The sequence below is a fragment of the Salvelinus alpinus genome, chromosome 14 (genome assembly GCF_045679555.1).
Source record: "Salvelinus alpinus chromosome 14, SLU_Salpinus.1, whole genome shotgun sequence".
In the NCBI taxonomy this organism is placed as follows: domain Eukaryota; kingdom Metazoa; phylum Chordata; class Actinopteri; order Salmoniformes; family Salmonidae; genus Salvelinus; species Salvelinus alpinus.
The window spans coordinates 26,233,124-26,257,797 of NC_092099.1; the positions used below are offsets into that span (position 1 = coordinate 26,233,124).

General features: G+C 45.3%; 1 protein-coding gene across 4 annotated transcripts in view; it reads right to left on the minus strand.

Annotated features, from left to right (window-relative positions):
- Positions 1–12,446, minus strand: part of LOC139538660 (interleukin-1 receptor accessory protein-like 1) — a 366,089-nt gene extending 353,643 nt beyond the window's left edge. Inside the window, exon 1 of one of the 4 annotated variants that reach the window (XM_071340975.1) lies at positions 11,473–12,446. The gene's annotated coding sequence lies outside the window, so the exon portion shown is untranslated. The remainder of the gene's footprint in view (positions 1–11,472) is intronic. The other 3 variants (XM_071340973.1, XM_071340977.1, XM_071340976.1) reach the window with 3 other exon arrangements.
- Positions 12,447–24,674: the final 12,228 nt, after the last annotated feature.

The window sequence follows — 24,674 nt, forward strand, 5'->3', positions numbered from 1 at the left end:
ATCTTCAGTAGATGTAGCTCCAACTGAGCTACAGCTCTCCTGGGACTGTCTCCACTGGGATTGTGTCTGAAAGTGTGTCTATGTGTGAGTTTGTGTGTGTGGCGACAATATGCAAATGTGTGTGTTCAGTTTGTGTGAGCGTATGTAGTGTGACTTTGTGTGTGTGTTGAGGTGTAGTATGTGCGAGTGTGTGGGTAGAGTCCAGTGAGTGTGTGGGTAGAGTCCAGTGAGTGTGTGGGTAGAGTCCAGTGAGTGTGTGGGTAGAGTCCAGTGAGTGTGTGGGTAGAGTCCAGTGAGTGTGTGGGTAGAGTCCAGTGAGTGTGTGGGTAGAGTCCAGTGAGTGTGTGGGTAGAGTCCAGTGAGTGTGTGGGTAGAGTCCAGTGAGTGTGTGGGTAGAGTCCAGTGAGTGTGTGGGTAGAGGCCAGTGAGTGTGTGGGTAGAGTCCAGTGAGTGTGTGGGTAGAGTCCAGTGAGTGTGTGGGTAGAGTCCAGTGAGTGTGTGGGTAGAGTCCAGTGAGTGTGTGGGTAGAGTCCAGTGAGTGTGTGGGTAGAGTCCAGTGAGTGTGCATAGAGCCGGTGCAGGAGAGTCAGTGCAAATAAAAAGGGGGTCAATGCAAATGGTCAGGGTAGCCATTTGATTGGCTGTTCAGTAGTCGTATGACATCACAACAGTGAGCCATGAAATGCTTTGAAAGGCTGGTCATGGTTCACATCAACACCATCATCCCAGACACCCTGGACCACTCCAATTTACATAGCACTCAAACAGATGATGCAATCTCTATTGCACTCCACACTGCCCTTTCCCACCTGGACAAAAGGAACACCTATGTGAGAATGCTGTTCATTGACTACAGCTCAGCGTTCAACACCATAGTGCCCACAAAGCTCATCACTAAGCTAAGGACCCTGGGACTAAACACCTCCCTCTACAACTGGATCCTGGACTTCTTGACATGCCGCCCCCAGGTGGTAAGGGTAGGCAAAAACACATCTGCCATGCTGACCCTCAACACGGGGGCCTCTCAGGGGTATGTGCTTAGTCCCCTCCTGTACTCCCTGTTCACCCATGACTGCGTGGTTCCAACACCATCCTTAAGTTTACCGACAACACAACAGCGGTAGGCCTGATTACCGATGACGATGAGTATGGTGCCAGGACAACAACCCCATCCCTCAACCTCGGCATGACAAAGGAGCTGATCGTGGTTACAGGAAAGGGAGGGCCGAGCACCCCCCCATTCACATCAATGGGGCTGTAGTGGAGCGGGCCGAGAGCCTCAAGTTCCTCAGTGTCCACATCACTAAGGACCTATCATGGTTCAAACACACCAACACAGTTGAGAAGAGGGCACAACAACGACTCTCCTCCTCAGGAGGTCTTCAGAAAGTTCTACAGCTGCACCATTGAGAGCATCTTGGCTGGCTGCATCACCGCCTGGTATGGCAACTGCTTGTCATCCGACCGCAAGGTGCAACAGAGGGTAGTGCATACGGCCAAGTACATCACTGGGGCCGAGCTCCCTGCCATCCAGGACCTCTACACCAGGCGGTGTCAGAGGAAGTCTCTAAAATTGTCAAAGATTCCAGCCATCAACAACCCATAGTGACAGTTGGGGAAATGATTCCATTACAACTGGTATGGTGTTGAGTCTGTGTGTTATGACAAGGCTAGCGGCATCTGGCAGGCGCAGCATAGAGAAACCTAATGAGGATAACAGTGGAGATGTGATAGGGGCCGGGTTGTTTTGGAGCAGAGACGTGATCATGGGAGAAATAACACACATAAAGTCGACACATTCTCTCCCCTGATAGGAGCAGCAGTCACCCTCACTTAGCTGAGCTCCGGGGAGGGTTGAAACCACCGCTCCTCCTGCCAGATAAGCACTTGACATTCTCTTAGCGTTAGCATCAGCCCTGTGTGTGTGTGTGTGTGTGTGTGTGTGTGTGTGTGTGTGTGTGTGTGTGTGTGTGTGTGTGTGTGTGTGTGTGTGTGTGTGTGTGTGTGTGTGTGTGTGTGTGCATGTGCATGTGTGTGTGTGAGAGAGAGCTGTAGCCAGTAGAGCTAATAAAAGGCCTTTATGTGTTGCTATGAAACTGGCAAATGAAAACAAGCTCTAATACCACCATTCTCTTTTATCCCCTATCTATCTATACAGTATCTCCTCTCAACTCCTATCTATCTACATAGTATCTCTTCTCATCCCCTATCTATCTATACAGTATCTCTTCTCATCCCCTATCTATCTACATAGCATCTCCTCTCATCCCATATCTATCTACATAGTATCTCCTCTTCTCTCTACCTCACCCCCTCTCCTCACACCCTACTGACTCCTCCTCACCGCTGTACACACTCATTGACTCCTAAACCCTCTCCTCGTTTTCCTCTAACCCGTACCAACTTTAATTTCCTTATTCCCTCTTCTCACCCTTAACCTCTACTACCTGACTGTGGGTTAGTGAAAAAAACAACACTGGAGTGAATGTGTTTGGGTTTGAGGCTGACATTGACTGGTTGAGGCTTACTTCGACTGGCCTGGCTTTGATTTGTTTAATATGCTGACAGCTGTCAGTAACACTATCACACACACACAGAGAGAGAGAGAGAGCGAGAGAGAGCGACAGAAACCCCTTTGTGCTATATTAGCTGCAAAATATGTAGCTTCCTGCCACATCCGTAGGGACATCCAGAGGAACGACTAACTACAACAATAGCTTTGCTACCTGTGTCTTTCTCACTATCTATTATTGTCCTCATTCATTTCTTACTGTCGTGTCCTGTTAATTGTTACTACTCATTGAGTATTATTATTTTTCTTATTATTATCTGTCATTGATTTGATGTGTCTATATGTTTTCTTTGGCAATGTATGTGTGTAACCCTTTCCATGCCAATAAAGCCATTTGAGAGAGAGATATCTGAGAGAGAAAGATAGAGAGTGTGTGTGTGTGTGTGTGTGTGTGTGTGTGTGTGTGTGTGTGTGTGTGTGTGTGTGTGTGTGTGTGTGTGTGTGTGTGTGTGTGTGTGTGTGTGTTAAAGAGAAAGTAGAAAGTGGTAGCAGAGAGAGAGTGTGGGAGGGTGGATACCCTCTGTGTGTCTGAGAGTGACATTGTCAGCTCGGTTATCAGGGGGGGGGGTATCAGTAGAGCTGGGCTCAGCCATCAGTATTCACACCAGAACATCTGAGGAGCTAGAGAGATAGATGGGGAGGAGTGGGAAAGACAGACAGAGAGAGTGAGAGAGAGTGAGAGCGAGAGAAGAGAGAAAGAGAGAGATAGAGAGAGAGAGCAAGAGAAAGCGAGAGAGATTGAGAGATGAGAAACTAGCCAGGGAGAGAGAAGAGAGATGAGAAAGGAGCTGTGGGGGAGAGAGCGCAAAGAGATGAGAGACGAGGAGTGGGGGAAAGAGTGCAAAGGAATAAAAGAGGACGAGTGGGGTAGAGGGCACAAAGGAATGAGAGAGGAGGATTGGGGTAGAGAGGGCAAAGGAATGAGAGAGGAGGATTGGGGTAGAGAGGGCAAAGAGATGAGAGAAGAGAGCCATACAGGGAGAGAGAGAGCAAGATTGACAGAGAGAAGAGAAGGGAGAAAGAGGGGAAGAGGAATGGGAAATGAGCAGAGCCGAGAGAAGAGGGGAGGAAGGAGGACAGACAAATACCATACAAATGATGTAACAATATATCATTATGTGGCAGAAGTGTCAGCTTGAATAGAACAGACACCATTGGAGACCCTCAAAAGGATTTGTGATCCTCCATGTTTTAAATATACTCTCAGTCTCCTAACTACAGTTACTACATGCCAGGCAGAGCCCCAATCTGCAAGGTGAACCAAGATTTATCTGTCTTGCTCCAGTCAATCAAACAGTGTTCTCACCTTCTGGCCTATTGTACTTTTATTGACAATCAATATGATGAGGAGGAGATGGTCATTTGAAGCACGGCTTCTAGAGGAAGTAAATACCAATTGTGCAATGATGGACAATATTGAGACCATAGGGGGTGGGGTGAAGGCACACACGCACACACACACACACACACACACACACACACACACACACACACACACACACACACACACACACACACACACACACACACACACACACACACACACACACACAGCTTTGACCTTTCATCCATCTGTGCATAAAACACCACTGTGATGATCTGAGGGCTCATCAGAGATTATAGAGCCATGACAGATGACATAATATCACCCCTAACATGCCCTCCACAGTCACCTCTGTGTGTGTGTGTGTGTGTGTGTGTGTGTGTGTGTGTGTGTGTGTGTGTGTGTGTGTGTGTGTGTGTGTGTGTGTGTGTGTGTGTGTGTGTGTGTGTGTGTGTGTGTGTGTGTGTGTGTGTGTGTGTGTGTGTGTGTGTGTGTGTGTGTGTGATTTAAACATAGTCCTCGTCATGCCCTCCTATGACCACCCAGCATCTCCCTCACATCAGAATAATTATTTCTAAACAAAACGCATTTAATCGACTGAGCGCCTCCTTGGCAGTTTCCGTCTGGTGAGTTCTGCGTGACAGCTTCTCCTAAATTACAAATATCAATCTACCACAGCAGGAGCAGAGCTGGCAAGCTCCTCACAGGGGTCCCCGGGTGCCCCGTGAAAATGCTACTCATCAAAACAATGGCATCAAAACGTGCCAAACGTAACACTCACATCAAAAACGTCAACAACAACATCAAAAGATGAAACCGCCCCTGTCATCAAAGTGTGCTCCCGGTGCGAGTTCCAGTGAAGAGAGAACGAGGCTCCTGAGAGATTTTCCTCTCTTTCGAGCTAGGCGTCAACGGCTGAGGTAAAACTGGATGTTGATGCTTTTAGCTTTTAGGTAGCTAAAGGGCTAAACAATGCCTTGGAACATGTTGACCATCTGAGTGGCTTTAGCAGGCGTGGCGCCTCCTGGGGGCAGGAACAGTGAACAGACAGATAGACATTAACACCAATCTCCTCTGTAGTCTAACCAGGCCTTTCCCTGAGCGTGTTCCCCTTGTTACCGAGCCCTGTTCCTGCCTGCTTTTAAACCTGCAGCACTGCTTTTTCGGACACACCGAGTTACTGATACATTTCACCACCTCAAAGTGGTCCCCAGGAAGCAACAAGTCAGCGGGGTGGCCAAATTCAATCAACGGAAAATGCACAGATCATTCATTCAATTCAAGGCCTACGTGTAGACGTACCTTGGCTTATTTCTCCATGGAGAGTTTTCTCATGATGTAGTGTTTAGAAACCACGCCATGTTTTCTCAGGGGGTTAGTGAAGCGGGAACATTTCTCAAAAGGAGCACGCTCGCGGACCCTTTTGAGAATCCCCCTGTGTTCCTTCACACACACACACACACACACATACATACACACACTGACGTCGCGAGTAACAGAAAAATGGAGCGGTTGACAAAATGTCCGAGATGTGTCATACTCCTCTCTGTTGAGGCACTTGGCATTCCTGGTGTTATGTATATCTACTCTGCCTCCATAGAGAGGTCTGCTCCTTCCTCACTGTACTGCAATACCTGGGTGTTTAAATGCTACAGGACCACTTCATGATAACCGATTAATGGCTTTTAACAGCCCCCAGTCCACACAGAAAGGCAGCCGTATAAAGCAATCAAACGCTAATGCAGGGAAAGGGATGTTGGAAAATGAATTAACAGGAAAACCTACGGGGAGTGCTGTATTTGGCCCCACGGGAGAGATGGCGCTTCATTAGGACGCTGGCGGAGGCTGGAGGAAATGTGCATTGGCTCACCTAGGTCTACAGGAGAGGGCAGTTGCTACACGAAGTGTAGGCCTATGGAATAACAGACACAGGTTTATCCTGATATTACTTCAATAATAATTTATATTGTCTAAGTTGGCAAGTACTCATTTTGAAAAAACCTCCATACACTTTACAGATATTATTATGCCTGCTGTAAGCCACACCACAGAAAGTGACACGTGTGGTGTAGGCTAGCTCTGCAATTCATGATTGGCTGAGTCAGTCTTTCTATTGGTGCGTTGTTGTGTGACCTGTTGTTACCTGCTGTATCACTATGCCTTTGAGAGCGCGAGCCAACAAGACGGAACTGTCCATTTCAGCACCACGCTATGGCAACGCAAGCCACTGACAAACTACACAGCATTTGCACCTTAGAATTCGATTAAGCTATATTACTGCATTATGAATATTCATGCACAGGCGGGAGGGAGAGGGAGCGGTAGAGAGAGAGAGAGCCAGCCAGCCACTGGCACATTAAGAAGAACGGGTGGGTATGGCTGGCCACCATACTCACTAGAAGCACTGTCTGATCTTCTTAACATTCTCTGGCTTTTTCATAATGGGATTCATCACGACTGGCAGTCTGAGCACATCCTCAATATTCTTGGAAAAGTAAGACGCAGCCTAGGCTATACTTGAATACATTTAGAGTTCTAACATGCTGAACCCTTTCTTGTAATACTGATTATGTTGTGTTTAAAGTCCTCACCACATGGTACATCATGTTCATTTTATTCACTGCACTCCTCCTCAAAGAGTGCTCTCGCGACATGAACCAACCAAAATAACATCAAAACAAACATGAATACAGTGATACCTCCTGGGGTTTGCGTCTGAGGAGTGTTGGGCATGGCGAGGCTCGGTAGCCTACATTGTAAAACCATGAAACATGTGACACGTTTATAAACAAAAGGTCAGTGTTTTAAACTTAAAAATAAGGTTTAGATTTGCCAATAAGTGTCCTCATCATAAACACAGGCATTTAGAATGAAAGTTATAAGAAACTGATGAGATTTTCCATACTTTTTATTCAGATCAGTGTTAGAAATGTCTGACACTTTACCTTGGGCCTGGCTCCACGAAGGTGCAAAAAGGGGCTAGTCCCCTCAGTTGAAACTTGTGCCCGCATAGTTTTAGTTTTATGTCTCTATATAAAAAAAGGTTAAAATGATTGAGAGACAGGTTGGCGCAAAATCTGTATGTCAGCACAGTGGACAGAGTGTGCCGCGGTGTGTGTAGGAAGGCTATGGAAAGCCACTGGGGTGATTACGTATGATTCCTTTGGGTTTCTATAAAAGCGGGGAAATCGCTTCTCATCTGCTGTAGGCTAAGTGAATAACGTGATAAGCCACCGCCTGTAATATTTGATTTTAAAAGGGCGGGGTCAAGTTTACCATTGAAGCTGCTTCATTCAACTCTGCCTCACACTTCTTCACTAGCTGTAAAAAGCATTAGTGTCAACCTTCGATTAATTCGCTCGCTCGAACCAGCTAACCAACTATTTCCCAGCATGCTTTGTTGCAGGATGATTTTTTTGGAATAGTTTGTTTTAATATCTATCTTTTCTCATTGATTGATTGATTCATTGATCTTATACGTCACAAAGATAAATAACTGACAATTTTCTAAACTAATCCAATCTGTAAGGGGTTGGCCTTATTACACCTGTTACTGAGGTGGTCGTTCCAGTTTAGATGGTTTAGGTAGTCTTTTCTTGTTAAGTTAGTTACCGTAGCAGTCATTCTGAGTGTAGGTTGTAGATGATAAAATGTTCATGTTCTTGGCTCTGCTCTCTCTGGCTGGTTTCTGATAGGAATTACTAATCACTTTATAAACCACAGTATTGTGACTTGCAGGTCTGATGTGACCTATGATTAGTGATGGGAAACTGAGGCTTTCTGAAGGCTTTGGCGATTTCACCAAATTGTGCCAAAAAAGTGTTAATTACTCTGAGCTTCATTATCTGTTCACAATGCAAATGAGTGACATCTGGTGGTCAGCAATAATCAGCGTGCCATAGCAAGTCAACCCTATCTATAACCGTTACTGGGAACGTTGTTGTAGTTAAGGATACATTGGTCTTCAAACTATCCTGTATTTGTACATCTGCATTGCTTGCTGTTTGGGGTTTTACGCTCGGTTTCTTCTGTATAGCACTTTGTGACATCGGCTGTTGTAAAAAGGGCTTATAACTAAATCTGATTGATTGATACCATTTGGATATATCTTTGCCCATCTCTGGCTAGTGCAATGTATGTTACTGTAATATTCACAGTAACTTGCCACCAGCATCCTGTAAATTACTGGAAAATTCTGAGCAATGATACATTACAATAATGTAAAATTAATATACTATACTTTAAGTATATGCTAATGTAATTGTGTCTGTATTTTACAGTATTTACATGGGATTCGTGCAAGCAGGTAGGTATTTGTATTTTACAGTATATTTATGAATATTTGGTGTTTATTATAAATTGCACTTCTAGAGGCCTAATCAAAGGCTTCCAAACTGCCAGTGAGTACAGGCCAAAACCCATTAAAAGGACATGGCTTAATATTCACCCATTAAAGGTTTAAGACCCGCTGCCAGTCTGATCTGTTCCCTATCTACATTAAATTGCTTGGGCACTACTACCACATATCAGTTAAATTGGTACAGCATTTTCAGTAACAGGTGCAACAAATATAGCCACTAACAAGGCACGCAGCAAAATGTGTTAATGAGCCACAACAATACCATGCACCCACAAAATGTTTTTGGCTCTCCAAAATTACAGTACAGTATTTTGTTGGGATGGTACTGAATTACAGTAAATGACTGAAGATTTACAGGAAAAGGTTTTTAGATTCCAAAAATACACTATGTTACTGATTTACAGTAAATTACTGGCAACGCACCAGTCAGTATGGTACTGTACTCTGAGGGGTACAGCATTCTCACTAATGGGTGCAACAAATATGTTTTACAAGGTACACCTCTAAATATGTTAATGAGCCAGAGATTATTTTACTGCCCACAACCTTTTCCCATAATGCACCATAACTCACAGTATGCTGCTGTAAATATACAGCAAAACATGTAATACAGTGCTTTACTGTACAGCAATTGCTGTAATTTTATAGCAGTGTAGCAGAATGTTATTGAGCCCCCATAATGCATTGCTCTTTACAGTACTGAAACACAGATAGAAAAATTAGACAGATATTTCACCGGATGTATAACTGTGAAGCATCCGCTGGGCGTTTCTACTTGCTACCAAATATGGTAGTGAGAGGAAGCCCAGTTGCCGGCAGTGGGAGAAGATGGAACAAGGTGGATTTTGGCCAACATTCTGCATATTTTCTCATCGTGGAACATTTGATCTCAATAAAATGTTCTGTTCTCAAAACTAGAATATGTTGTGAATAGAGTTGACTAAGTTTTGTGCACTTAACTCTTTGCCAACGTTTTTTTTATTGTGTTTTTTAGAAGGATTGCAAAGGAAAATTGAGTCATTGCACACGCGCACTCTACAGAGTAGGCGTTCCCTAACGGAAATATGTGCACGCATGCTAGAACGCGCCAATAGAATCTCGCTAGCTTGTGCTTGGTTCTGCCCACCTTCATGCTTGTTTTGCCCACTATGACTCATTTGTACGCATTTGAAACACGGGCTGTGGTCTATCTTGGTTTAGTTATAAAAATCTTTGACTGAACTGTAATATAGAATTACAGTAGCTAACTGTTAAAGTGTTGCTGTACATTTACAGCACTTTGTTACAGTGATACGCTGAATAAATGTGTTAATGTGTTTAAAAAGTGTTAAAGCGAATAAACATGTTCTGGTGTTTACCATCTAAACACTGTGACACTTTTTCATTGAAATTCTAAATGTCTTGATCCATTTAAAATATGTTACAGAAAAGTATTTAGTTATGTGTTAAAATCCTAAACACTTGTTTTACAGTGTATTCATTGGGTATTCAGTCATGAGGCTCACTATTCATTCTAATTGAGACGCAGTTCCCGAAATAGGATCATCGTCAATCAACCACCCTAATCCCTGCGTCATACGTCTCCTGTCCGCACAGTTCCCTCCGGGGTTGCGCTGTTTTCCCCAGCGGCAACTTTAACCACACTGCGATTACCCACGGTGAGACTCGCTGTAGGAAGCAGGTTGGGAAACGACAGAGCGGCGTGTACACAGACTTCTCTTCGTGTAGGCCTGCTGTACACAACCACCATATAGACTTTTATTTTACAGCAGCAGAGCAGAAAACTCACCCAATCTTAAAAATTCTCGACCACAGAATCACCCCCACACTAACCACACTAACTAACCTCCAACGGGAACTTTAGCATTGTGTGTCATCCCACTGTGCACACACTGGTTGAATCAACATGGTTTCTACGTCATTTCAATGAAATTACGTTGAACCAACGTGGAATGGACGTTGAATTGACGTCTGTGCCCAGTGGGATGCATCGCGTCACCTCAGTAAAATATCACATTTTAATACTTGATTGCCTATTCACCCGGTAAACTACATATTGCCATCCAATTAAAATGCGTAAGTAACCTGGCCCATGCGTTTTTATTGCCAGTAAACGGCGAAACAACTGTGTAGTCCCTCTCTCGCTCTCTCTCTCTCTCTCTGACTGGCACACCCTCCCCCCCTCCACACACACACGCGCACACACGTTTACAAGCACCTATGCACGCAGAAATACTGAGCATGCACGCGCGGGTACACACTGAAACAGACAAGCTCACACAGAGATGAAAAGAGAGAGATAGAGAGGTAGAGAGAGATAGAGAGATAGAGGTAGAGAGAGAGAGATAGAGGTAGAGAGAGGGAGATAGATAGAGGTAGAGAGAGAGAGATAGAGAGAGAGACTAAATGCCACTGACAAAAAAAGTTGTTATTGCTCTTGTGAAACAAACACACAAACAAAAGCTTGTAATCGCCTGAAACATGCCCCGTTTGTATACAGTACCCAAAGCCAGGATTCAGCATATGGCTTACCTACAGGGGGAAAGCTGCCGCTTCGTTTACACCTTTATCTAAATCCTCTCGCTGAGCTTCCCTAAGCCAGCCGGCGGGCCAATATGTGAGACTGCACTGCAGTGGATCTCTATAGGTCCTTTAACATCCCCACACTGGAGCTCTTCTTTCTATAAGCCATAGCAACCTACACCAATCACATACACGATGGCATGCATTGTATAATGGCTTTTCTAAGAAAACAACAAACGTGAAATCACGTTAGCCACCAGAAAAAGCAGTAGCCTATTCCACAGTCTGTCTGTCTGAATATCTGTCTGTTTGTTCTGAACAACCCAGTTCACCACATTTCCCCGTGTAGCCTGCTAATTACAGAGTCTGTGCTGCAACAGCGGCAGGTGCTTAACTTCACACAGCCATTCCCCGGTCCGTCACAGTCACGACCGTCACAGACCGCCGTGCGCGTCTATATGGATAAATATTACGCCCCATACACTGTGATTGACTGAAATGCTTTCAGAATCAGAATAACTGCTGCAACTTCATATATAATTCCCCCGTCCATCGGAAACTAGACTCAATGACAGACCCGATCAATGTGTTGCAGCAATCAAAAAAGTAGCATTGTAATTAAGGGCCAACCAACTTTATCAAACTGCCAGGAGCGGTATAGGCTGCGACAAGAGCAAATGGGAATTGGTTTACCTTCAAATCGCTTTACAAAATGATCCACGAGCGTTCGTCAGTCAGTGGGGAAAGCTTTGGACATCACAGCGACGGGGACCAGCCAGAGAGAACATGTTTCCATGGAGTGTCAGGGTGCCACTGAAGAACTGTATTTCAAGCAGATCACCCATTCAGACGATAGCCGCGGCGGATTAAAGGGCAGTTTAATCCAAAGAGAAAGATGCGGATCTTGTTTCTGTTCTCAGATGGATGAAAAAGTGCCAAGCTCACTCAATGAACAGAAGTGCATTTAGGTGAGAGACTGAGAGATCGAAGAAAAGGGGGTTTCTATAGTAAAAAAAACACGAAATTATGATTACCAACTACAAAATAAAAGGCTAAAAATATGACATTTACAAAACGAACAGGGGGCAATGGAAGCGTGTAGCCTACCGAACTCCCCCCTAAATCTGCCTGCTCGCTTTGCGCCAAGAGGTTCTATCAAGAATTCTCCGGAGTGTGCCCAACCATCCCAAACGCAGGACTGCGCACTCCGCTAAACCGCACCACGCCACAGACTAGAAAATAAATGTATGGATATAATCGCAAGTATCCTGTATTGCCAGATCCGATGGGGGGGTTTCCTCCACAGCCCCACTATGTGGATGCGACGCTCATAGCCTGCGCTCCTGAGAGGGAACTCTCTCCGGTCCTAGTGCCTTCTACGCGCCACGTGCCTCCCGTTCAACAAGCGCCTCCGTAACACCTGCATTCTGTCTTAACTAAAGGCTTACTCACGGATTTGAAGGGGTAAATTATTTTAAGAAGAAGATGAAACAATCCGTGGGCAGGCTTGTAATTTTAAAGCCCAAAGCCAATGTGTTATAATTACACTCGATAGCGCAAGAGGGCCACGTGGTGTGCCATCCACCTGCGGTGAGAGAGAGAGTGAGATCGCGAGACGGAGAGAGAGAGAGAGAGAAAGAGATACTATTTTACTAGAGGCGTGAGTTACTTCCTTCTGCCCGCCACCAGACCTCTGTGCGCGTGAAACAGGATGGGAGAGAGGGCAGCTTGCCATCACACAAATGCAGTAGAAAGGAGTTTGGCGCGCGCCTACATCCCTTTCTCTCGCTCCATGGCCAGTAAATTAACTGGATGCTATCCAAACTGTAAAAGTATAGAATTATTCATACTAGCCTATGGTCTGAGTTTTTCAATTAATATGACCTTGTATGGGACGTTTTGGTAATGGGAAAATGTAATTGTCAACCCGACATCTATTAATGGCACTGGAATGTTTTGTTTAATGGTTCAGAATAAAACATTGAAGGTTATGTAAGGCATGCTTTGTGCAGTAGTCACACACAAAAGTGTAAAAGTATTTCCTGCCACTTATTGTTTAGTGCGGCCTATTGCACCAATATAACAGTGTAACGGATGTGAAATGGCTAGCTAGTTAGCGGGTACGCGCTAATAGCATTTCAATCGGTTACGTCACTTGCTCTGAGACCTGAAGTAGGGTTTCCCCTTGCTCTGCAAGGGCCGCGGCTTTTGTGGAGCGATGGGTAACGACCGTGCTTCGTGGGCAACCGTTGTTGATGTGTGCAGAGGGTCCCTGGTTCGCGCCCGTGTCGGGGCGAGGGGACGGTTTAAAGTTATACTGTTACATTGATGCTGTTGACCCGGATCACTGGTTGCTGCGGAAAAGGAGGAGGTTGAAAGGGGGGTGAGTGTAACGGATGTGAAATGGCTAGCTAGTTAGCGGGTACGCGCTAATAGCATTTCAATCGGTTACGTCACTTGCTCTGAGACCTGAAGTAGGGTTTCCCCTTGCTCTGCAAGGGCCGCGGCTTTTGTGGAGCGATGGGTAACGACGCTTCGTGGGTGTCAGTTGTTGATGTGTGCAGAGGGTCCCTGGTTCGCGCCCGTGTCGGGGCGAGGGGACGGTCTAAAGTTATACTGTTACAACAGCATGGTTAACAGTACTGCTGTGAAATCTAAAGGCAATTCCATCCTACAGTGATAAATACAGTGTGTTTCCTCAGGACTATGCCCTTTCAAGGCAGTGGTTGAATCAAGGTCTGTGAGTTGAATATTGATGAGGGGCTTAGAGAAGAAGAAAGGCTACCATAGAGGAGACCTCAAGCACCCACACATGCACTCACACATGCACAATCTTGGTGAAATTGGAAATTTGTTTACAACAAGACCATCCAGTAAAATGTTAACAGGCCCACCTCTCCAGGAGTTCGATGGTAAAGGTTGACTTTTGTAAAGGATCTATAGCCTCAGGCTCATGCTCACAGCAGAAAACTCCACCTCCACAGTTGTTCCTGTTGGAGTTTGAGTAGGTACCTTACAGGGCCTATAGGCATTCATCATAGATAGATACAGTATGGGCTTCCTCCTCTTCATTTCCCTCTTATGATGAAACTGTTCACTTCACAGTGCTGCTCACAGCCTGTCTATTTTCTCTCGTGTGTCAAGCTGACGCTCAGAAAGCCTCAAGTACTAGGTACTACTCATTCTCCACTAGCAGCTGCCTCCTACCTTTTACCTCATATAACTCCTACCTCCTACCTCCTTGCTTTCCAGCAAGCCAAGTACAGTTACCCGCTGCCTCTCATAGCCAGTGTGACAGTGTCATTGCACGGGGCACGCTTCTTCACAAAATTGGATCTCAGGAGCGCTTACAACCTGGTGCGTATCCGGGAGGGGGATAAGTGGAAGACCATTTAGTACCACCTCAGGGCACTATGAGTAACTTGTCATGCCGTACGGGTTGATGAATGCTCCATCAGTCTTTCAATCCTTTGTAGACGAGATTTTCAGGGACCTGCACTGACATTCTAATATACTCCGCTACACGCGCCGAGCATGTGTCCCTGGTGCGCAAGGTGTTTGGTCGACTGTTGGAGCATGACCTGTACGTTAAGGCTGAGAAATGTCTGTTCTTCCAACAGTCCATCTCCTTCCTAGGGTACCGCTTGTCCGGGACAGGGGTGGAGATGGAGAAGGACCGCATTTCAGCCATGCGTAATTGGCCGACTCCAACCACGGTAAAGGAGGTGCAGTGGTTTTTAGGGTTTGCCAACTACTACCGGAGGTTTATCCGGGGCTTTGGTCAGGTAGCGGCTCCCATTACCTCTTTGCTAAAGGGGGGACTGGTGCGACTGCAGTGGTCAGCTGGGGCGGACAGGGCTTTTGGTCACCTGAAGTTGTTTACCTCGGCTCCCGTGCTGGCTCATCGTGATCCCTCTTTGGCATTTATAGTAGAGGTGGACTCGTCCGAGGCTGGGATAGGAGCTGTGCTGTCTCAGCGCTCGGGTACGCCACCAAAGCTCCGCCCCTGTGCTTTTTTTTCTGAAGAAGCTCAGCCAGGCGGAGCGAAACTATGATGTGGGTGATCGGGAGCTTTTGGCTGTTGTCAAGGCTCTGAAGGCGTGGAGGCATTGGCTTGAGGGGGCTAAACACCCTTTCCTAATTTTAACCTATAACAAACCTTGTTCAGTCTCCTCAGGACTTTAAATGGCCCCACAAACCGCGGATCCAGCTTCCTGCAGGGCAGGCCAAGGGGTAGGTTTCGGGTTGAGAGCCCGACCCGATCCCCCGGTGTATCACTGCGGTGGCGGTCGGCGCTCGCCTTCTGCCGCCTGCAATCTGGAGTACATCCGGGCGTGGAGGAGACTGAACCCTTGTCAGGCAAGGTGGGCCATGTTTTCCACCCGTTTTGTTTTCACCCTTTCCTACAGACCAGGTTCCCAGAACGCTAAGGCAGACGCACTGTCTCGGATGTATGAAACAGAGGAGCGGTCCACGGATCCCACTCCCATACTTCCGGCTTCTTGCCTGGTGGCACCGGTGGTATGGGAGGTGGACGCGGACATCGAGCGGGCGTTACGTACAGAGCCCACTCCCAACCAGTGTCCAGTTGGGCGTCTGTACGTTCCGTCTGATGTCCGCGATCGTTTGATCTGTTGGGCTCACACGTCACCCTCCTCTGGTCATCCTGGCATTGGTCAGACGGTGCGCTGTCTTAGTGAGAAGTACTGGTGGCCAACTTTAGCTAAGGACGTGAGGGTTTATGTTTCCTCCTGCTCGGTGTGCGCCCAGTGCAAGGCACCTTTGACACCTGCCCAGAGGGAAATTACAACCCCTACCCGTTCGACAACGGCCGTGGTCACACCTATCTGTGGATTTCGTGACGGATCTTCCTCCGTCACAGGGAAACACCACGATCCTGGTTGTTGTGGATCGGTTTTCTAAGTCCTGCCGTCTCCTTCCGTTGCCCGGTCTCCCTACGGCTCTACAGACTGCGGAGGCCCTGTTCACCCACGTCTTCCGGCACTACGGGGTGCCTGAGGATATAGTTTCTAATCGGGGTCCCCAGTTCATGTCTAGGGTCTGGAGGGCGTTTATGGAACGCCTGGGGGTCTCGGTCAGCCTCACCTCAGGTTTTCACCCCGAGAGTAACGGCAGGTGGAGAGTGTTAACCAGGATGTGGGTAGGTTTCTGCGGTCCTATTGCTAGGACCGGCCGGGGGAGTGGGCGGCTTTCATCCCCTGGGCAGAGATGGCCCAAAACTCCCTCCGCCACTAACCTATCTCCTTTTCAATGTGTACTAGGTTATGAGCCGGTCCTGGCACCGTTCCATCAGAGCCAGATTGAAGCACCTGCGGTGGACGAATGGTTTCGGCGCTTGGAAGAAACATGGGACGCTGCCCATGTCCGCCTGCAACAGGCCATCAGGCGGCAGAAGGCGAGCGCCGACCGCCACCGCAGTGATACACCGGGGGATCGGGTCGGGCTCTCAACCCGAAACCTACCCCTTGGCCTGCCCTGCAGGAAGCTGGGTCCGCGGTTTGTGGGGCCATTTAAAGTCCTGAGGAGACTGAACAAGGTTTGTTATAGGTTAAAGCTCCCTACTGATTACCGTATTAACCCCTCGTTCCATGTGTCTCTCCTCAGGCCGGTGGTGGCTGGTCCACTCCAGCAGTCTGAGGTGCGGGAGGTTCCTCCACCCCCTGTGGACATCGAGGGGGCCCCGGCGTATACTGTGCGAGCCATTATGTACTCAAGGCGTCGGGCGAGGGGCCTTCAGTACCTCATGGAGTGGGAGGGGTACGGTCCGGAGGAGAGATGCTGGGTGCCGGTGGAGGACATCCAGGACCCTTCCTTACTGCAGGAATTTCACCATCTCCACCCGGATCGCCCTGCGCCTCGTCCCCGAGGCCGGTGTCGGCGCGCTGCTGGAGCCACACGTCAAGGGGGGGGGGGGGGGGGGGGGGGGGGTACTGTCACGACTTCCGCCGAAGTTGGTGCCTCTCCTTGTTCGGGGGGCGTTCGGCGGTCGACGTCACCAGCTTTCTAGCCTCCACTGATCTACATTTCTTTTTCCATTTGTTTTGTCTGTATTGTACACATCTGGTTCCTATTACGTTTGAATTATTTCCCTATTTAACCTTCTGGAGCCATCATGGTTTTGTGCGTGTTTATTGTTGTCAGTTGTCTCATTTATGTGATTCTGGATTTTCGTTCTCCTTGTTGGAAGATTATTTTTGAGTAAAGTTAATATTATTATTCATCTCTGTGTCCTGCGCCTGACTCCGCCTTACCCACATCACCTAGACTCTGACAGACCTCCTATACCTCCTACCTCCTGTACCTCCTAACTCCTATATCCCCTACACTTCTTACCTTCTATATCCCCTATACCTCCTACCTTCTATATCCCCTATATATCCTACCTCATATACCTCCTAAATCTCCAACCTCTTATCTCCTATACCTCCAACCTCCTATTCCTCCTACCTCCTATTCCTCCTACCTCCTATACCACCTACAGTTGAAGTCGGAAGTTTACATACACCTTAGCCAAATACATTTAAACTCAGTTTTTCACAATTCCTGACATTTAATCCAAGTAAAAATTCCCTGTCTTAGGTCAATTAGGATCACCACTTTATTTAAGAATGCGAAATGTCAGAATAATAGTAGAGAGAATGATTTATTTCAGCTTTTATTTCTTTCATCACATTCTCAGTGGGTCAGAAGTTTACATACACTCAATTAGTATTTGGTAGCATTGCCTTTAAATTGTTTAACTTGGGTCAAACGTTTCAGGTTGTCTTCCACAAGCTTCCCGCAATATGTTGGGTGACTTTTGGCTCATTCCTCTTGACAGAGCTGGTGTTAACTGAGTCAGGTTTGTAGGCCTCCTTGCTCGCACACACTTTTTCAGTTCTGCCCACAAATGTTCTATAGCCTTGAGGACAGGGCTTTGTGATGGCCAGTCCAATACCTTGACTTTGCTGTCCTTAAGCCATTTTGCCACAACTTTGGGAGTATGCTTGGGATCATTGTCCATTTGGAAGACCCATTTGTGACCAAGCTTTAACTTCCTGACTGATGTCTTGAGATGTTGCTTCAATATATCCACATAATTTTCCCACCTCATGATGCCATCTATTTTGTGAAGTGCACCTGTCCCTCCTGCAGCTAAGCACCCCCACATATGATGCTGCCACCCCCCGTGCTTCAAGGTTGGGATGGTGTTCTTCATCAGACCAGAGGACATTTCTCTAAAAAGTACGATTTTTGTCCCCATGTGCAGTTGCAAACCGTAGTGTTGCTTTTTTATGGCGGTTTTGGAGCAGTGGCTTCTTCCTTGCTGAGCGGCCTTTCAGGTTATGTCGATATAGGTCTCGTTTTACTGTGGAAATAGCTACTTTTGTGAAGATGCTGGAGGAAACAGGTACAAGGTCCTTTGCTGTTGTTCTGGGATTGATTTTCACTTTTCGCACCAAAGTACGTTCATCTCTAGGAGGTAGAACAGTTCCTATTTCTGAGCGGTATGACGGCTGCGTGGTCCCATGGTGTTTATACTTGCGTACTGTTGTTTGTACAGATGAACATGGTACCTTCAGGCATTTTGAAATTGCTCCCAAGGATGAACCAGGTCTACAATTTTCTTCTGAGGTCTTCTGAGGAGGATTTTCCCATGATGTCAAGCAAAGAGGCACTGAGTTTGAAGGTTGGCCTTGAAATACATTCACAGGTACACCTCCAATTGACTCAAATTATGTAAATTAGCCTATCAGAAGCTTCTAAAGCCATGACATATTTTCTGGAATTTTCCAAGCTGTTTAAAGGCAAAGTCAACTTAGTGTATGTGTAATCTTCTGACCCACTTGAAATGTGATACCGTGAATTATAAGTTAAATAATATGTCTGTAAACAATTGTTGGGAAAATGACTTGTTTCATGCACGAAGTAAATGTCCTAACCGACTTCCCAAAACGATAATTTGTTAACAAGAAATTTGAGGAGTGGTTAAAAAACTAGTTTTAATGACTCCAACCTAAGTGTATGTAAACTTCCGACTTCAACTGTATATTTCCTCCTCCTATACCTCCTACCTGCTACCTCTTACCTCCTATACCTCCTACCTCCTATACCTCCTACCTCTTACGTCCTATACCTCCTTCCTCCTACAGCTCCTATACCTCCTACCTCCTACACCTCATACCTCTTACCTCCTATATCGCCTAACTCCTATATCTCCTATACCTCCTACCTCCTGTACCTCCTATTTGCCCTATATATCCTGCCTCCTATACCCGGTGCCTCCTATACCTCGTACATATACCTCCTACCTCCTATACCCTGTACCTTCTATACCTCCTGTACCTCCTACCTCCTATACCTCCTACCTCTTACCTCCTATGCTTCCTACCTCCTATACCTCCTAGCTCCTATACCTCCTACCTCTTACCCCCTATACCTCCTACCTCCTATACCTCCTACCTCTTATACCTCTTACCTCCTATACCTCCTACCTCCTATACCTCCTACCTCTTACCTCCTTATACCTCCTGCCTCTTACATCCTATACCTCCCACCTCCTGTACCTCCTATGTCCGACCTCCTATACCTCCTAACTCTTACCTCCTATTCCTCCTACCTTCTATTTCTCCTACATCCTATACCTTCTACCTCCTGTACCTCCTACCTCTTACCGCCTATATATCCTACCTCATATACAGTGATTCCTCCTTTAAAAGTTGTGAGCTTAGAGGTACCCAGCTTCATTGCTCCAGACCACCACAGGAGCGAGTTAGAGCACTTATTATGCATTTGGGCCCCAAGGTTTTGATATGACCAATCATATCGAGTAGTTCCAATGACGAATTTGATGCAAGCCACCCGTCCCTTGTGAATTTCTTCAGCAAAGATGGCTGACAAAACATTACAGGGGAAGCGAATATAAGTAGTTATAACGTCCTAACGAGTCAAGCAAAACATTTACAATTGAGAGGAATATGTTAGTTAATGTAGAGGCAAACGATTGTGCATATTTTTTGTCATAAAGTTAATTTACGAAAATCACTATTTAGCAAGATATTTTTCAGTCAAATCCAACACCAGGTGTATCAAACTCCATTATTTGAATGATGCTGTGTCTGTGTGTATGTATTACATTTATACTGTAGGTGCAATCTTACTGGCAGCAATATCCTTGCCTGTGAAGCCCTTTTTGTGCACAGCAATGATGACGGCATGTGTTTCCTTGCAGGTAACCATGGTTGACAGAGGAAGAACAATTATTCCAAGCACCACCCTCCTTTTGAAGCTTCCAGTCTGTTATTCAAACTCAATCAGCATGACAGAGTGATCTCCAGCCTTGTCCTCGTCAACACTCACACCAGTGTTAACGAGAGAATCACTGACATGATGTCAGCTGGTCCTTTTGTGGCAGGGCTGAAATGCAGTGGAAATGTTTTTGGGGGATTCAGTTAATTTGCATGGCAAAGAGGGACTTTGCAATTAATTGCAATTCATCTGATCACTCTTCATAACATTCTGGAGTATATGCAAATTGCCATCATACAAACTGAGGCAGCAGACTTTGTGAAAATTAATATTTGTGTCACTCAAAACTTTTGGCCACGACTGTATATACATGAAGTCTGCAAAAAAAAGAAACGTCCTCTCACTGTCAACTGCATTTAATTTCAGGAAACTTAACATGTGTAAATATTTATATGAGCATAACAAGATTCAACAACTGAGACGTAAACTGAACAAGTTCCACATCGTGGAATCAAAAGTAAGAATCAGTATCTGGTGTGGCCACCAGCTGCATTAAGTACTGCAGTGCATCTCCTCCTCATGGACTGCACCAGATTTGCCAGTTCTTGCTGTGAGATGTTACCCCACTCTTCCACCAAGGCACCTGCAAGTTTCCAGACATTTCTGGGGGGAATGGCTCTAGCCCTCACCCTCCGATCCAACAGGTCCCAGACGTGCTCAATGGGATTGAGATCCGGGCTAGTCATTGGCCATGGCAGAACACTGAAATTCCTGTCTTGGAGGAAATCACGCACAGAACGAGCAGTATGGCTGGTGGCATTGTCATGCTGGAGGGTCATTTCAGGATGAGCCTGCAGGAAGGGTACCACCTGTAACGCACAGTGTTAAAATTGCCTGCAATTACAACAAGCTCAGTCGGAAGATGCTGTGACACACCGCCCCAGACGATGACAGACCCTCCACCTCCAAATCGATCCCGCTCCAGAGTACAGGCCTCGGTGTAACACTCATTCCTTCGACGATAAACACAAATCCGACCATCACCTCTGGTAAGACAAAACCGCAACTTGTCACTGAAGAGCACTTTTTGCCAATCTTGTCTGGTCCAGCGACGGTGGGTTTGTGCCCATAGGCGACGTTGTTGCCGGTGATGTCTGGTGACGACCTGCCTTACAACAGGCCTACAAGCCCTCAGTCCAGCCTCTCTCAGCTTATTGCGGACAGTCTGAGCACTGAGGGAGGGATTGTGCATTCCTGGTGTAACTCGGGCTGTTGTTGTTGCCATCTTGTACCTGTCCCACAGGTGTGATGTTCGGATGTACCAATCCTGTGCAGGTGTTGTTACAAGTGGTCTGCCACTGTGAGGATGATAAGCTGTCCATCCTGTCTCCCAATAGCTCTGTCTTAGGTGTCTCACAGTACAGACATTGCACTTTATTGCCCTGGCCACATCTGCAGTCCTCATGCCTCCTTGCAGCATGCCTAAGGCACATTCACATAGATGAGCAGGGACCCTGGGCATCTTTCTTTTGGTGTTTTTCAGAGTCAGTAGAAAGGCCTCTTTAGTGTCCTACGTTTTCATAACTGTGATCTTAATTGCCTACCGTCTGTAAGCTGTTAGTGTCTTAAATAAAGGTTAAATTAAAAAATAAAAACTGCCGGCAACCGCAGTGCAATCAATAAGAGGTGAACAGTGGCTGGTGCTGAAAATATAGCTAACTTGTCATGCAAGTGTTGCAGACCAACAGATGGAGAAAACCTACTCCCGTTGAGCAATTCATTTCAACAATAATCTTCATTTTAATTTGACTTTACAAACAACAAGAGGGCTTAATTGGAGTCTATTTCTTCAGAGCCTAGACCTATATAAAATAACCTAACTGTCTGAGTTAGGCTATGAGGCTTAACAGCCTAATAGAAGCAGGATTTTTTTATTAGGCCTACTTACAATTTCAACTGGTCAAAATTGTAGCATCCTACATAAAACTATCATTTAAAGAAAAAAAAGTATACAAGTTCAAACTATAACAATGTAACTAATAATTAACAGCGCACATTTGTACAACCCAAACTCTAAAAGTAATTGGAAAGGTAGATTCAAATTATGTGTGGCATTGTGGTTACAATAAAGAATGTAGCCCATCATGCAAATGTTTCCTATTAGCAGGACAAAATACTTTTTTATAGCCCGGCTACTCTTGTGAAAATCCCTCAACTTGCAATGTATTTGATCCTTAAGTACTCTAAAGTGTTACATTTCTAACAAAAAAAAAAAAAAAATCATCAACATCTTTATGCTTTCGTCAATCTTCTTGATCTTCTTCCTTTTTTTCTGTAGCAATTTTGAGCAAATTTCTCAAGGGCCACGGTTGATTCGTCTGAGAAGATGACGTTATTGAATGTCTTGCCAGCTTTGATCCATGCCTGGGCCTGCAGGATGCAAAGTTCTTTGTTTGCAAGGCAAATCATTGGAATCATTGACTCACTCACGCGTTGAAAAGGGCGAGGAACGAGATGGAGTCATATTCCATGCCAGGCACACCTGTGAGCTCTGGAACTCCACCTCCGACAGGAAGAGTAAACATACGTGGCGGGTTCATCAGGTCTTCGTTTCACCCTGACATTTCCATTCCTCTTCTGACAACAGAACTTGACTGCTCACCAGGCACAGCAAGGGCCGCCCGGACAGTTATGCTGTTCTGCTATTCAAAGGATGTGTAACAGAAGAGAAATACCACGAGTGGGCACAGAATAGATAGCCTTCCCACTGCGGACATCTATTTCAGCACCATATCGCGCCGATCTGACAAGCATAGAGAAACGAAAATGTTCAAATATTCCATGATATTCTTAAAATATGTTTGACTGAATATAAGCAAGTGATGTCTGCTAAATAATCAAGTTGTTTCTCAGAAATAAGTAATTATAAACATTAAACTGGCTTTATTTACAAATTAGTGAGAATGTCTCACCCCATGTTCAAGAATTGTCTTTTTCTCGCTCACTCTAGGTTAAATTAAAATAAAATCTCAAAAATATTGTTACTTTTTAAACAAAGCGATCATTATTATTCATTAATTTAGAATTATATAAAAGCCCCTTAGATATTTTCAGATATTCTCACAGATCTGAACTGAAAATGCCCCTTAGATAATAATATAGAGTCCTCCAATCCTGTAAATGTAATTATTGGCGGAGAGTTACATCATTGAAAAAAATATTTGTAGATATACTGTTAAAAATGGTGTTGGTCTTATTTATTTAAAGAGCATATTGAAGCTAGAAGCAAAAGCCTACAACTATTTTAGCACCGTTTCGCGCTGCTCTGAGACAAGCCTACTCCTTCCTCCCCGTCGGGGATTTGAACCCCGGGCTCTCATCCACATGACACAGGGATTCTTTAGCTAAATAGCACAGGACTGTACTGCCGACCGTCACGTTGTACAGCGCCATATTTTCCATTTCATCCTAACAGAAACCCAGAGGGTTTTTCGTTTTTCATGGAATAGAAACACCATAATATTAATCAAATGAAGTAAACAAGTACCAGTCAAAAGTTTGGACACACCTACTCATTCCAGGATTTTTCTATATTTTTACTATTTTCTACATTGTAGAATAATAGTGAAGACATCACAACTATGAAATAACACCGGTCTCCCGCGTGCCCTGCATTCTGTACTACATACATGGCCTGCTCTCCCATATGTAAGGAATTAGGCATTATCCCATGTTTACTACAGCATGTATTGTAGACTGCAGAGTATCCTAATAAACAAATAAACACATTTCGTTCATAAAATAATGATAAAAAATCTACTTTCAAAATGCAGATGCTGATTTAGTTATGGATCCATAACGAATTACTATGGGAATACATATCACTGATTTACAGAAATATTGGAACAAAGTTGTCTAATGAAGGCAAACAATTTAGAATCCTATGATCCTGTAGCCTAATACCTGACCTTCACGTTGTACAGTGCCATATTTTCCTTTCCATCCAAAAGGAAACAAAGAGGGTTTCATTTTAAATTTTTCTCTGAATAGAAACACTATAATATTAATCTAATTAATTAAGCAAAATTTCTTAAAATCAATCCCATATACTTTGTTATTTCAAAAAAGGTTTTAAATTCTCTGGTAATGTCAATACGGAATACTATCAATTGCTTCTCAAAGATGCCCTCTGGTGGTCAAACTAGCAATAACTTGAACTAACAGAAAAAATGGCTGACAATTAAATGACGTGCCACAGATTGCTGCTGCAGCACGCAAGGTGTGCAGCAGTATGACAACTTTTAAAGGAAGAACTACTGTACCTCCTAACTCCTATACCTCTTATACCTCCTATACCTCTTACCTCCTATATCTCCTATCTCAAATACCTCCTGCCTCTTACCTCCCACCTCCTATCCCTCCTACCTTCTATACCTCCTAACTCCTATACCTTATATCGCTTACCTCCTATAACTCCTACCTCCTATACCTCCTACCTCATACCTCCTATACCTCCTACCTTCTATACCTCCTAGCTCCTATACCTCCTATCTCTTACTTCCTATACCTCCTACCTCCTATACCTCTATACCCGCTATACCTCCTATACCTCCTACCTCATATACCTCCTGCTTCTTTCCTCCTAT